Source organism: Ailuropoda melanoleuca, chromosome 6 (genome assembly GCF_002007445.2).
Source record: "Ailuropoda melanoleuca isolate Jingjing chromosome 6, ASM200744v2, whole genome shotgun sequence".
Taxonomy (NCBI): domain Eukaryota; kingdom Metazoa; phylum Chordata; class Mammalia; order Carnivora; family Ursidae; genus Ailuropoda; species Ailuropoda melanoleuca.
Window position 1 is genome coordinate 72472872 of NC_048223.1, and position 12858 is coordinate 72485729.

Here is a 12858-nt window from a genome sequence, read left to right on the forward strand (position 1 = left end):
TGCTCACGTGCTCTCTCCCTCTCTCAAATACATTAAAATCTTTAAAAAAACTATATATCTTTACACTCAAAAGTCTAACTTGCAATTATGAAATTAATGAACTAATTACTTCTCCACTACATTCTAGTCATTCTTTTGAGTCCTGAAGATTTCTCTTATGAAGTTACTTAGGAGAACGCAAATTCTCTGGCAACGCCAATGGTGAGATGGTTGTGCTGGGAGAAGTATGTTGAGGCTGGGAAAATTTTCAGGGCAAAAAAACCTAGCCAACAAGGAGGATGATCGAAAAAAAAAAAAAAAAGGAGGCTGATCAGAGGTTCACTGCTCAGCCAGGTTGGAATTTGACCGTATATAGAGGGGCCCAGGAAAAGAAGGAAGTGCCAGTAGAGAGAAGGGCATTGGTGGCAGAGTCAGATTCAAACTGTCCTAACCCAGTTTATTGCCCAAGGCCTGCTGGTATACCTGTGCCTGCAAATAACCTACCTCTGTTATTTGAGCACTTCTAATTATTGTCCAGTTACCCCACTAAAAAGTGTTATGAGAGACACAGAAGCAGACACTGTAGACCTCCTATGGAAAAACACAGCACCTAGTATAGCTACTAAAAAATTGAACCTGAATGTTATTAGACCTCTAACAATCAATTTGCATGACATTTAGAAGACAGAGAAACATGTTAAGAGATACCATGGGGAGGCAAAATCCAGAATTGAGAATCTCAATAAGACAAAAACTGGTTTGTCAACAAATACACTGCCTGACAAAAAAGAAAAATTGAGGAACCTATGGAATTATAATAAGAGACTAGAACCATATCAAACATATGCAATGTGTGGATCTCGTTTGGATCCTGATTCAAGTAAACCAATTTTACAAATATTTATGAGGCAATGGGGAAAATTTGGACACTGATTGCATATTTAATAGTAAGGAATTAATAATAATTTATTAATTATTAGCAAGTTATTTTAGATGTAATAGATATCATGGTTACACTAAGTCCTTATATTTTAGAGCTACATACTGAAATACTCACAAATGAAATTATATAATATGTGGAATTTGCTTCAAAATAATCTAGGACAGAAAGAAATAGGTAAAAGTATAGGGAAAACAAGATTGCCTATGACTTAATAATTGTTGATGCTGAGTGATGGGTATATTGTGGTTCATTATACCATTCTTCCTGTCTGAAATTCTGCAAAATACAACATAAAAAAAAGTTGGGTGGGGGGCTGCCACAAGTTGATCACACCATATGAGCTCCTGAAATTAGAAAGAAATTAGTCAGTAGGGACACCTGGGTGGCTCAGTCAGTTAAGCATCTGCCTTTGGCCCTGGTTGTGATCCTAGGGTCCTGGTATCAAGTCCTGCATCTGGCTCCTTGCTCAGCAGAGAACCTGCTTCTCCCTCTGCCTGCTGCTCCCCCTGCTTGTGTGCACATGCTCTCTCTCTGATAAATAAAATTTTTTAAAAAATTAGTCAGTAAAAAATTTCCATTTCAGGGTTATATTGGTGATGCTTCAGAAATGGGGACAGAACAGGAGCAGTGTGTGTCTTTAGGGCTGGTGGTTAGCACCAGTGCTTTGGGGTCAAGGAGGTGACCCTCTTCGTTGTTCTTCAGTCAACCTACAGAGTCTGCTTCTGGATTCCCAGAAGTTAATCCAACCTTTCTCTGGTTTTACCCAAGACCTGCCTGGAGATGCACCTAGTTGCTTCACCCTTGTCAGTTCCCAATCCCTTTATTTACCATTTGGGGAGGAAAGGGAGGGTAGGAGACAGAGAGACAAATGGAAGACTCAAGAGTCATCAAGGGGGGAGCTCCATAAGAGAGCTCTAACTGCTACTTCATGACATGGAAACATGAAAACTCCAGGAAGTATGAAGGAAGTTTTGGTGAATCACGTGGTCTATGGGAAGCTAAAACAGTACCACTGATACTCTGAGTGGCTCCTGCAGAAGTGGGGATGGATTGTGCCAAGGGTAGCCCTCTAGGAGTAGCCTGATCATGGCCATGGAGAGCAGATGAACTCCATAGCCAGAAAACGGAAGAAATTGAACTAGCCCTAACAGGTCCTTGTGTCTTTAGCTGTGCCTCGGAGTTAACCAACCCTTGGTGACATTATATGGAAAGTCTCTCTATTTGAGAGAGCTGAGAGAGAGACTTTGATATCTTGCACTGGGATATTACCTAGCTTCAGAGTTGTCATTGATAAAAGGACTCAACCTCACATTTGGGTCCTCAGGGGAAGCACTTTGGAGAAGATGGGGCTAGAGCCTTGCCAGTCCGAATCGGCACCCAAACGTGGATTAGAAGGATGGGTCCTATGGAAGAAGCCATTGATAGTAATAACTGTAGGAAACCCATGGCCTGCTCACTGGATGATTGGCATAGCTGAGGCTGTTCCAGTTAATCACTGAAGGTAATATTGTAGTTCACAAAGAGTAAAATGGTGGCACCTGGCTGACTTAGTCGGAAGAGCATGCAACTCTTGAGCTCAGGGTCGTGAGTTTGAGCCCCATGTTGGGTGTAGAGATTACTTAAATAAAACTTTATTTAAAAATTTTTTAAAATGTACTTGGCTTTACACATTTGTGCAGCTTAGATGAGCCTAAGACCCTTTTTCAGAGATCTTTGACATTTGAAGAATTAACACTCTAATGTCACCTATTCTTGAGAAAGCCAACTTGGTCATTTTCTATAGGCACAAATTTAAATCCCAGGCTTCCAGACATAGATGTAAATCACTTAGCCAAGGAACAAGTCCAGCTGGTTAGCCACGTGGTGCATGCATCTCCATGTAGCCTTACAGGTCTCATGGTTGAAGACACCTTTTATGAGGGAAATTTTATGTTATGATGATATTCTCAAGGTTGGAAAACCCAAAAGTTTTGAGTTAAACCACTTGCAAACATCACAAGCCTGCTGTTCAAAATTCACCTCTACCTCTTTCTAGAAAGTTTTCAGTAGGAAACAACATCACTTAAGGTTATTGCAGAAGAAAAAAAGAAAACAGAACCAGTCTTTAAGCGAAAAGGAGACAAGAAATGATATGAGGAGTAGCTGACTAAATCAAAGGAAGCTTAGCCAATTCTTTGGCAGGTGAATGAATGAAGGTGACCTGGAAACTGAGGAACCCTTGCTCTTGGTCCTAGAGCACTATCTTGAGATGACTGCTCAAGCCCACTTGTCTATTCCAGTCAAGTTTTCAAATACCCTGGAGAAAGAATTGGACTGACCAGCCTGTCAAGTGTCTCTAGCTGTGGCTATGGAACAGCATCAGGGTCATCAGGGGGTTGGTTGTGAGCCAGAAGCCACTGCAGTTTGTGTCTGTTAGAGAAAGGGGCACCCTTTCATCCTGTCCCAGTGATGGGGATTCAGCTAAAGCTGCATATAAAGGGGGAAAGTAACCAGGCGTCTCAGGGAAGTTTTGGGTGTGGCAGTTTCCTGACTGCTACTGCTCTCTGTTCATCTGGGAGAACTGGCCGTTCTTCCCCTGTCCTCTTCCCCCAGCCGCACTCAGAAGCAGGGCTCCTCACCCCTATTCCCTTGGCATCCATTGCAATGAAACTGCCTCTGATGGGGGAAAGGAAGCTTGGGGTACGTATGGCCAGGCAGGCCCTCCTCCAGCAGAGTCTTGGCCCTGAAGAAAACAACCCCATCCCCAGCTACACAAAAGTTCTTCTCCCTTGAGTCATCACTTGATCCTGATTACCCTGCTCTCTTCCGGGATTGATCTACCTGAGGAATGCAATAGAAGCTGTTGCCATGACTACTGCTGTGTTCCCTGGAGTTCTGGTTCTGATAGGACCAGAGACTGGCATGACAGGCTGCTAACACAAGAACCCATTCATTGCAGGATAAACCAAAATATGTGCCTGGATCTTCATCTCTTTGTTGAAAAACAAGAAAGCCTAGTGAGTCCGAACGAGGAAGAAATGAGCAACTTAAAGACTTCCTATTCAACTTTGAGACTATGGACTTCAATAGTAAAAATGTTAACATTCAAGATTTTAAAACCAGCACTAGTCACTTGGTTCCTGCCTATTTATTTAATATGCTTATCTTATTCATATTTGGCTGGAATTTTCATTATTATCTTTATTGTCATTTTTAGTACCTGAGATTTATTAAGAATGCATTAATGTGGGGCACCTGGGTGGCACAGCGGTTAAGCGTCTGCCTTCGGCTCAGGGCGTGGTCCCGGCGTTGTGGGATCGAGCCCCACATCAGGCTCTTCCTCTGTGAGCCTGCTTCTTCCTCTCCCACTCTCCCTGCTTGTGTTCCCTCTCTCTCTGGCTGTCTCTATCTCTGTCAAATAAATAAATAAAATCTTTAAAAAAAAAAAAAGAATGCACTAATGTACCAGGTACCATACTAAACCCTTGCAACATATTACGTTATTCTCTCAGCCGCACAGTGAGATGGGTACTATTATTGTCCCCATTTTACAGATGGGAAAATGAGGCCCAGAGGGGTTAGAAAATTGTCCCAAGGTCCTTCTGCTGGTGAGTGGTGGAACCTGAATTTGTCTGACTGCAGAACATAGCGTCTTTACCACTCTAAAATCTGTGTCAGTCCAAAGAATACTAGCCTGCTTAACGTGGCATCAGAACATTGAACACAATGATTCAGTATTGCCACACGCAGAGGAACCCACATGTCTCCCTTAGGCTGGAGACACTGCACTAGGCTTTGGGGGCTTACATGTATTGCATTTGTGGTCAGACCTCCAGGCCTTGTATAAATAGTGGCTAACCCGACCATTACTGTAGTCTGGCTTAGCCTGAAACCAGGCTCCAACCCTAGCCTCTAGTAAACAAACTTTCATTCAATTTATCGATGGGCTGCGAAGACAACAGTCCTGGGAGGCTGCTCTGAGCTCTGCCCTTCCCATTAGGGGCTGTAAGTTTGTGCAAACAACCATAAAATTAAACCCACCCAGGGAGGGACATTGATTTCCAATTGGCATAGTTCGCCAGATGCTGTTTGGTCTAAGAACTGCTTGACCTCTACTAGTGACGCCACCTGCCCTTGGCTTTACAGGGTGTGTTCCCAGCAGGGAAGGCCTCTCCACTAATGCTTGCCACTGGAACTTGGGCTGAAGGCGTGGTGGGTTCCCCATATGTTGCAGGGGAGAGGACAGCCACACCCGGGTTTGGCTTCACCCTCTTATCCAACCCTGGGACTAAAGCTGCCCCCAGGAGATTACAGACGCTCCCACCCCCAACTAATTAAGTAGGTGGCCTCCTGCTGCTAAAAGGGAATGAGGGCGGAAAGACAGAGGATGCCTGATTTAACTACGACTTGGGTAAGTAGCTCAGCCGGGGAACCCAGAAATCACTGATGCGTGCCTAAACGGTCTCTAATGGGTTAGGGTGGTTCCTATGCCTGAGACCTAGAGTTCTGTTTATTCTCAGCCTGCTTTGTAATTTTCAAATCTTATAGTCCAAAACATTTATTACAGAAGATTTACACGTTATTAAAAGCAAAGTTATCTGCTAATGAGTATCTTAAAATTGTTATTACACACCAATCCTTCTGCTACAGCATTGGAATAAGTGACTATTCAAAGACACTACTTTTTCTCCTGGGACAACCTGAAGATGCTCACTTCATACACAGGAACACGTGTGCGTGCACACACACATACACAAACACAAGGCTTCTGGATTCAAAGCTAAGTGTCTGCCTGAATTACTAGTGCTACATCTAAATGTCCATGCAATTATGTCTATTCAGAAACTAAAATCATGGCTTGGATTAAGGAAAGAAACCTTTTAGAGTTTTTGGGAGTTCAGCCTACAAGTGAGTTATTAGTTGCTCCGTTTTCCATTCTGTTTTTGCTAAAAATCACTTAAGAGGAAAGAGGACCTGAGAGGCAAAGAGGAAGACAGTTGTAATAATAGGAAATTGGACTAAATTAAAATGATACTAAGTCACAGCACTACTTGGCCTCTTTGCCACCAACTTTTGACATTCTAATTAGAGTAAATGGTTATGCAAATCTAGTCTGTCACTCATGTCCCCCCTAGCCAGAGTGCCTGTGATTGTTTAAGTGAGGACTGTTGATGGCATAATTAAAGCTCTCCTAAAAATTAATTGGGAATTGGAGGACAACCTCCAAAGATGCCCTAATTTGTGGTCAGCTGGGCACAGCTGTCCTTTTGTCCTGCCTGCCACCAGGACGCCTCGAGTTTCCCCATCAAGTGTAATAGAATGTGACACTCGAGGTGTTCTCAAGCCTTGGTCCACAAGATGGAGTGGAACATAGACCAACAGGAGTCCACAGCACCCAGCGTCACCTCCTGGGCAGGTTCAGCTGAGGAAACAGGGTTTCAGGTGAATCCAAACACTGAGCACAAAACACCTGGGTTTGGGGGAGTATATGAAACAAAATTGGTCATGAGTTGATAAACGTCAAAGCTGTATAATGAATATGGGGCGGTGGGGACTGGAAGGTGTAATTATAGTATTTCTTTGCTTTTGTGCACTTTTGAAATTTTCCATAATACAAAAGATTTAATGCATACACTCTGTTAAATTAATTAAACATGAGGCCACAAGACTGAGGTGGTCTAATGCCTTAGCCACCTACATAAGCAAACCAAGACCTAAGTCTGTAAATACCTCGAGCTTAAGAAACCAAAACCTAAGGACAACCAATCATAAACAGCCAACTAGCCTTTCCCAAATAATGCAGCTGCGTAAGCTATAGCCAATCAAATAATTCACTTGCTCTGCTTCCAAGTCTTGTCTTTTCTTTTTTTTTTTTTAAAGATTTTATTTATTTATTTATTTGACAGAGACAGAGACAGCCAGCGAGAGAGGGAACACAAGCAGGGGGAGTGGGAGAGGAAGAAGCAGGCTCCCAGCGGAGGAGCCTGATGTGGGGCTCGATCCCATAACGCCGGGATCACGCCCTGAGCCGAAGGCAGACGCCCAACCGCTGTGCCACCCAGGCGCCCCCCAAGTCTTTTCTATAAAAGTTTGACCCATAGCTTCTATTGGTGGAGTATTTCTAACCACTTCTGGTTTGGCACTGCCAGATTGGAACTGATTTTTGCTCAAACTCTTAAAATTTGTAAGAGTTAAGAGTTAAATTACCTCAGTTTATCCTTTAAAACTAGCAAAAAGTAACTACCATCATGAGGAGGAAGTTCTTAGTAGCCAAAAGCAACTTATGGTTATACTCTTGAAGGGGAAGAGTCAGAGTAACTAATCCTAAAAATGAGTATGCTGTTCTAGTACTTCTTTTTTTTTTTTAAGATTTTATTTATTGAGAGAGAGTGTGGGGGTGGGGTGGCTGGGGAAGGGGCAGAGAGAGAGGGAAAGAAAGAATCTCAGGCAGACTCGGGCTAAGTGCAGAGCCCGACTCGGGGCTTGATCTCCCGACCCCAAGATCACGACCTGAGCCACCATCCACGTGCCCCTGTTCTAGTTCTTCTTATCACACCCAACACATCCCCACATCCAGCCCTGACTCTTCCTAGTTTTGCCCTAGCTGGGAATGAACAGCAAGGACTGAGGAAAGACTAGAAGAGAAATGGGGCCAGGTGAGAGATGGATGAGGGGAAACGGGCTGAGGGGGTGTAAAGAGTGAGATCCCCAGGGAAGCCTGGGTGGTGCAGTAGGTTAAATTTTCGACCCTTGAGTTCGGCTCAGGTCATGGTCTCAGGGTTGTGACATTGAGCTCCACCTCAGGCTCCATGCCCTGTTTAAGATTCTCTCTCTCTGCCCTTCCTCTCACACTCTCTCTCTTAAAAAAAGGAAAGAAAGGAAGGGAGGAAGGAAGGGAGGGAGGGAAAAGAAAAGTGAGATCCCCAGATAATCTATCCAGAAGAGAATTGAGAGTTGATTATGAATTAATTCTATGTCATAAAAAAAAATACAATCCCATTTGACTTAAAAAGAAAAATAACTTGGAGCACCTGGGTGGCTCAGTCGATTGAGCATCTGAATTGGTTTCGGCTCAGGTCATGATCTCGGGATCATGAGACAGAGCCCCACAAAGGGCTCTGCACTTATCGGGGAGTCTGCTTAGGATTCTCTCTCTCCCTCTCCCTCTGGCCCTTCCCCCATCTCTCTCTCTCAAAATAGATAAATAAATCTTAAAAGAAAAAAGAAAAGTAACTTAAGTAAATTTTAAAAATAAAAAGTGCCTGGTAGTCAAGGGCAAATTCTCTCATGATTAACAAGCCTGCCTTGGCTCCCATGAGTTAAGATGCGATGGGAGAAGAAGTTGGTAGGCTCAGTCTTAAAGGTGGAGATTTCTGAAAGACAAGGAGCCCCTCGGCTACAGGAATTAAAATGCAGGATAGCTGCAGGCTTTAGAGATCACCCATCTTCCCCCATCAAAGTGATGCTATTTTTCTTTATCTTTTAGAAGTATCCATGTCTGGGGTGACAGTAATTAATGAGCTAGTAAAAAGCTGCCCCAGCCAGTGTTTCCTAGCTTTGTTAGGAAAACTGGAGAGAACCAGTGTGGGCTAATTAATTGGTCTTCAGGTAGTAACTAAATCAAAGGTGTCTTGGGTACCCTGGGAAGCCAGAGTCTCCTCTTTCCTGAGAATCAATCAGTGCAAGATTGATGAAAGGCTGCTAAGGTCATGCTTAGAAACACAAAACCATCTGCCAACTCTCTAGGGCTGGTACCTGCAGTAGAGCGATTTTAGAAGAACAGGTGTTCACTTTTAACTTACCTCTTCTTTTCTTTTATGCTGAAATCATGATTTTAGCTAGGAAGAGCCTCCAGTTGGTTGATGAAATTCACAAACTGCCTATTGTAACTTAAAATAACCTGGCCCAAAGGTATTGTGATAACCTCAAACAGCTCTTGCACAAAGTCATAAACCACTCAACTCTGACAGTAGCTGCTTTGGCCTCTCCAGAAGCACTTGAGAGCATCAGGAAATGGATTTCAAGGTATTGCCTTAAAAGGGCTGCTATAGACTATATATTTGTGTCTCCCCAAAATTTATATGTTGAAACTTAATTTCCAATATGATAATATTTGGAGATGAGGACTTTGGGAGATAATAAAGCCATGAGGATAGAGCCCTCATGAATGGGATTAGTGCCCTTATGAAAGAGACTCTAAAGATCTCCCTTGCTCCTACCATGTGAGGACACACTAGGAAGACACAATGAGAAGACTGCCATCTATGAACCAGGAAGCAGGCTCTTACCAGGCATCAAATCTACCAGCACGTTCATCTTGGACTCCAGAACTGTGAGAAATAAATGTTTGCTGTTTATAAGCCACCTCGTCTATGGCATTTTTGTTACAGCATACCAAACAAATGAAGACAAAGAGCTAAGCCAAGGAACATTGCTTTGCTCTGTACCACAGAGCAAATCCAATCTGGCCCATCCACTTTGCAGAGTATGCTTGAGAGCCCTGTTTTCTTAAAAGCTGGCACCTAAATGCTCATTTCTGGTTCCTGGAAAGTATCCTCTGGTTCGGTAGGCTAAGAACATTTTCAAAATTCTTTAATGATGATCTATAAGCATATCCATACGTTAGTGGATCATAGTCCAACGACAAGCTGCCCTTCCTCTATATAAAAAAAAAATTTTTTTTAAGGTTCAGTATTTACACCAACTTTCCTTCTTTTTAAATGAAGGTATTCCTTGTTCCTGCTAACCAATTATGTCCCAGTTTCCCCAAGAATATGGGAAATTTTCCAAAACACTCATTGTGGTAGATTGTATTTTTTCAAGGATGGCTGTAGCCAAATATATTCTATCTTATGGGCTCTTATTATAATGTGACATTAACAATCCTCCATCAAGGGGTGGGATTTGTGTTCCTGCCCCATGAGCAGAAGTAAAACCATGTGACTAATATGGTCATAAAAGGTAATGCAACTCCACTTGACCCTCTCGGAGCCTTGGGGACCAAGCTGGTGTGTGGGAAGTCCAGCTATCCCTGAGGAGGGGGAAGGTAGACTAGTGAGGATCAGAGGTGGGAGGAAAATTTATTATTCAGAATGCCTACAAATCAATAAGCAAAATGCCCAATAGAAAAACGGGCAATGAATTTGAAAAGATGTTTCACAATAAAAGGAAGTAGAAATTGCCAATGAATGAATTAAAATATGTTCAACTTCACTAATAAACTAGACATGCAAATTAAAACCTCAGTGAGATATTTGTAACCCACCTACCAACCAGACTGGCAAAAAATGTTAAAAATCTGACCATACTAGGGGGTGGTGAGGATGTGACACAGTGGGAACTGTTGTATGGGAGGGAGGATTGTCTGTAAATTGATACAACTGCTTTGGAAGCCTGTTAGGTGGTATCTATGAAAGCTGAAGATATGCATAGCATGTGGCCCAGCAAGCCTGCCACTGGGTACATACTATAGAGAAAATTTTGCTTGTGTACATTGTAACACATAAAGAAGAATTCATGGCAGCACTTTTGGCAAAAACTAAAGCAAGAAACAACTAAATACATAAGTTGTGATATGTTCTTTCAATGGAATGCTATACAGCAAGATAAATGAACAAATTATGTCTGAACACAAAAATATAGATGATTCTCACAAACATAATATGGAGCAAAGAAGTAAGATACAAAAGAGCACATACAGAATGATTTCACTTGTGTAAAGTTTGAAAATAAACTATTTTGGAAGAATACATACACAGGTGGGACGCCTGGGTGGCTCAGTCTGTTAAGCATCTGCCTTTGAGTCAGGTCATGATCCCAGGGTCCTGGGATCAAGTCCCACATCAGGCTCTCTGCTCGGCGGGGAGCCTGCTTCCCCCTCTCCCTCTGCCTGCTGCTCTCCCTGCTTGTGCGCTCTCTCTCTCTCTCTCTGTCAAATAAATAAATTAAATTAAAAAAAAAAAAGAAAGAAAAACAAGGCAGTGGTTATCATAAAAATCAAATAGTGGTTACCTCTGGGAGAAAGGAGAGTATTATAATCAGGAAAGGGAATATGAGGACCTTCTGAGGTGCTGGCAGTGTTCTGTTTATTGATCAAGGGTGGTTTCATGGATATTTGCTATAAATTATTTGATAAGCTATACATATGTTTTCTATATTTATATTTTCCAATAAAAATGTGAAAATTTTTTAGAGCTAGGTCTTATGTTCTTATTTTTTTAATTCCAGTATAATTAATATATAGTGTTATAGTAGTTTCAGGTGTACAATGTAATGATTCACCAATTCTGTTCATTACTAAGTGTTCATCATGATGAGTATACTCTTAATTCTTCACCTATTTCACCCATCCCCCACCCACCTCCTCTCTGGTGACCATCAGTTTGTTCTCTGTAGTTAAGAGTCTGTTTTTTGGGTTGTCTTTTTTTTTTCTTTGTTCACTTGTTTTGTTTCTTAAATTCTACATAGAGTGAAATTGTATGGTATTTGTCTTTCTTTGACTAACTTATTTCACTTAGCATAATACCATCTAGATCTGTCCATGTTGTTGCAAATGGCAGGATTTCTTTCATTCTTTTATGGCTGAGTGATATTCCTGTGTGTGCGTGTGTGTGTGTGTGTGTGTGTGTGTATCTCCTTTACCCATTCGCCTATCAAAGCACACATGGGTTGCTAAAAATGTGAAAAATTTTAGAGCCCTGAAACAGAACACAGAATCTACAGAAAACTGTAATATATGACAGAAGAGGGATTTCAGTTCAGTGGGATAAACTGTTCAGTTCAGTTCAGGATGGATGGATGGATTATTTAGTAAGCATTACTGGCACAAGTGGCAATTAGCCAAAATAAAATAAAATATCTCTATGTACAAAAATAAATGTCAGATGGATTTTTAAAAACTGAATATAAAAATTAAAATAGTAAAAATTGGAAGAAAATTTAGGAGATGATATATACCACCTATGGTGTAGGGAAGATTTTTCTAACCAAAAGTGGAAACTCAGAAGCTGTAATATATATATTTGACTACATAAATACTTTAAAAATTGTTTCATGAGGGGCGCCTACACAGCTCAGTCAGTTAAGCAGCTGCCTGCAGTTCAGGTCACAATGCCAGGATCCTGGGACTGAGCCTCTCATCAGGCTCCCTGCTCAGCAGGGAGTCTGCTTCTTCCTGTCCCTCTTCCCCTCCCCCAGCTCCTTCTCTCTCTCTCTCTCTCAAATAAATAAATACAATCTTTTTAAAAATTGTTTGATGAAAGTCACTCAGACAAAATATTGGAGAAAATATTTCCATACCTATGACAGGTAAAAGTCATAATATACAAAGCGTTTTTACAAACTGATAACAAAATGCAATTAAAAATAGTCAAAATATATGAATAGAGAGTTCAGAGAAGAGAAAGTACAAATGGCAAGTAAATATATCAAAAGATTCTTAACTTCCCTAATCAGGTAAATGCAAATTAAGTAACAATGAGCTATCTATCCCTTATTAAATTAACAAAATTCTGCCAACAGGCTTGTGGTCAAAAGGATTCAGTGTTAGTGGCAATGTGAACAGCTACAGCCTTTTTTTGGAAAGCTATCTGAAAATATCTAGTAAAATGAAAAATACATTCTTCAAACCAGAATTGCCTCTCTCAACCTACCCTCAAGAAATAAAAGTACCAGAACATTAAAAAATAAAATAAATTTGCTCTCTGTAGTACAACCTGTAATGGTAAAAATCTGGAAATAAACTAAAAGGTCTTCAATAGGAAATTGAGAGGACTGATCAAATAAATTGTGAACAGCTATTATGTGGAAAAATGTTCAACCATTAGAAAGAATAAGCTGGAGTATGAGCTAAAAGATCTAAAGCAGTTGACTGTTGCATGAAAAAAAAGAAAGATGCAGAGGGGTATATGACACTATTATTTCAAAATTATATATGTGTGTGTGTATAAGAGCTGATG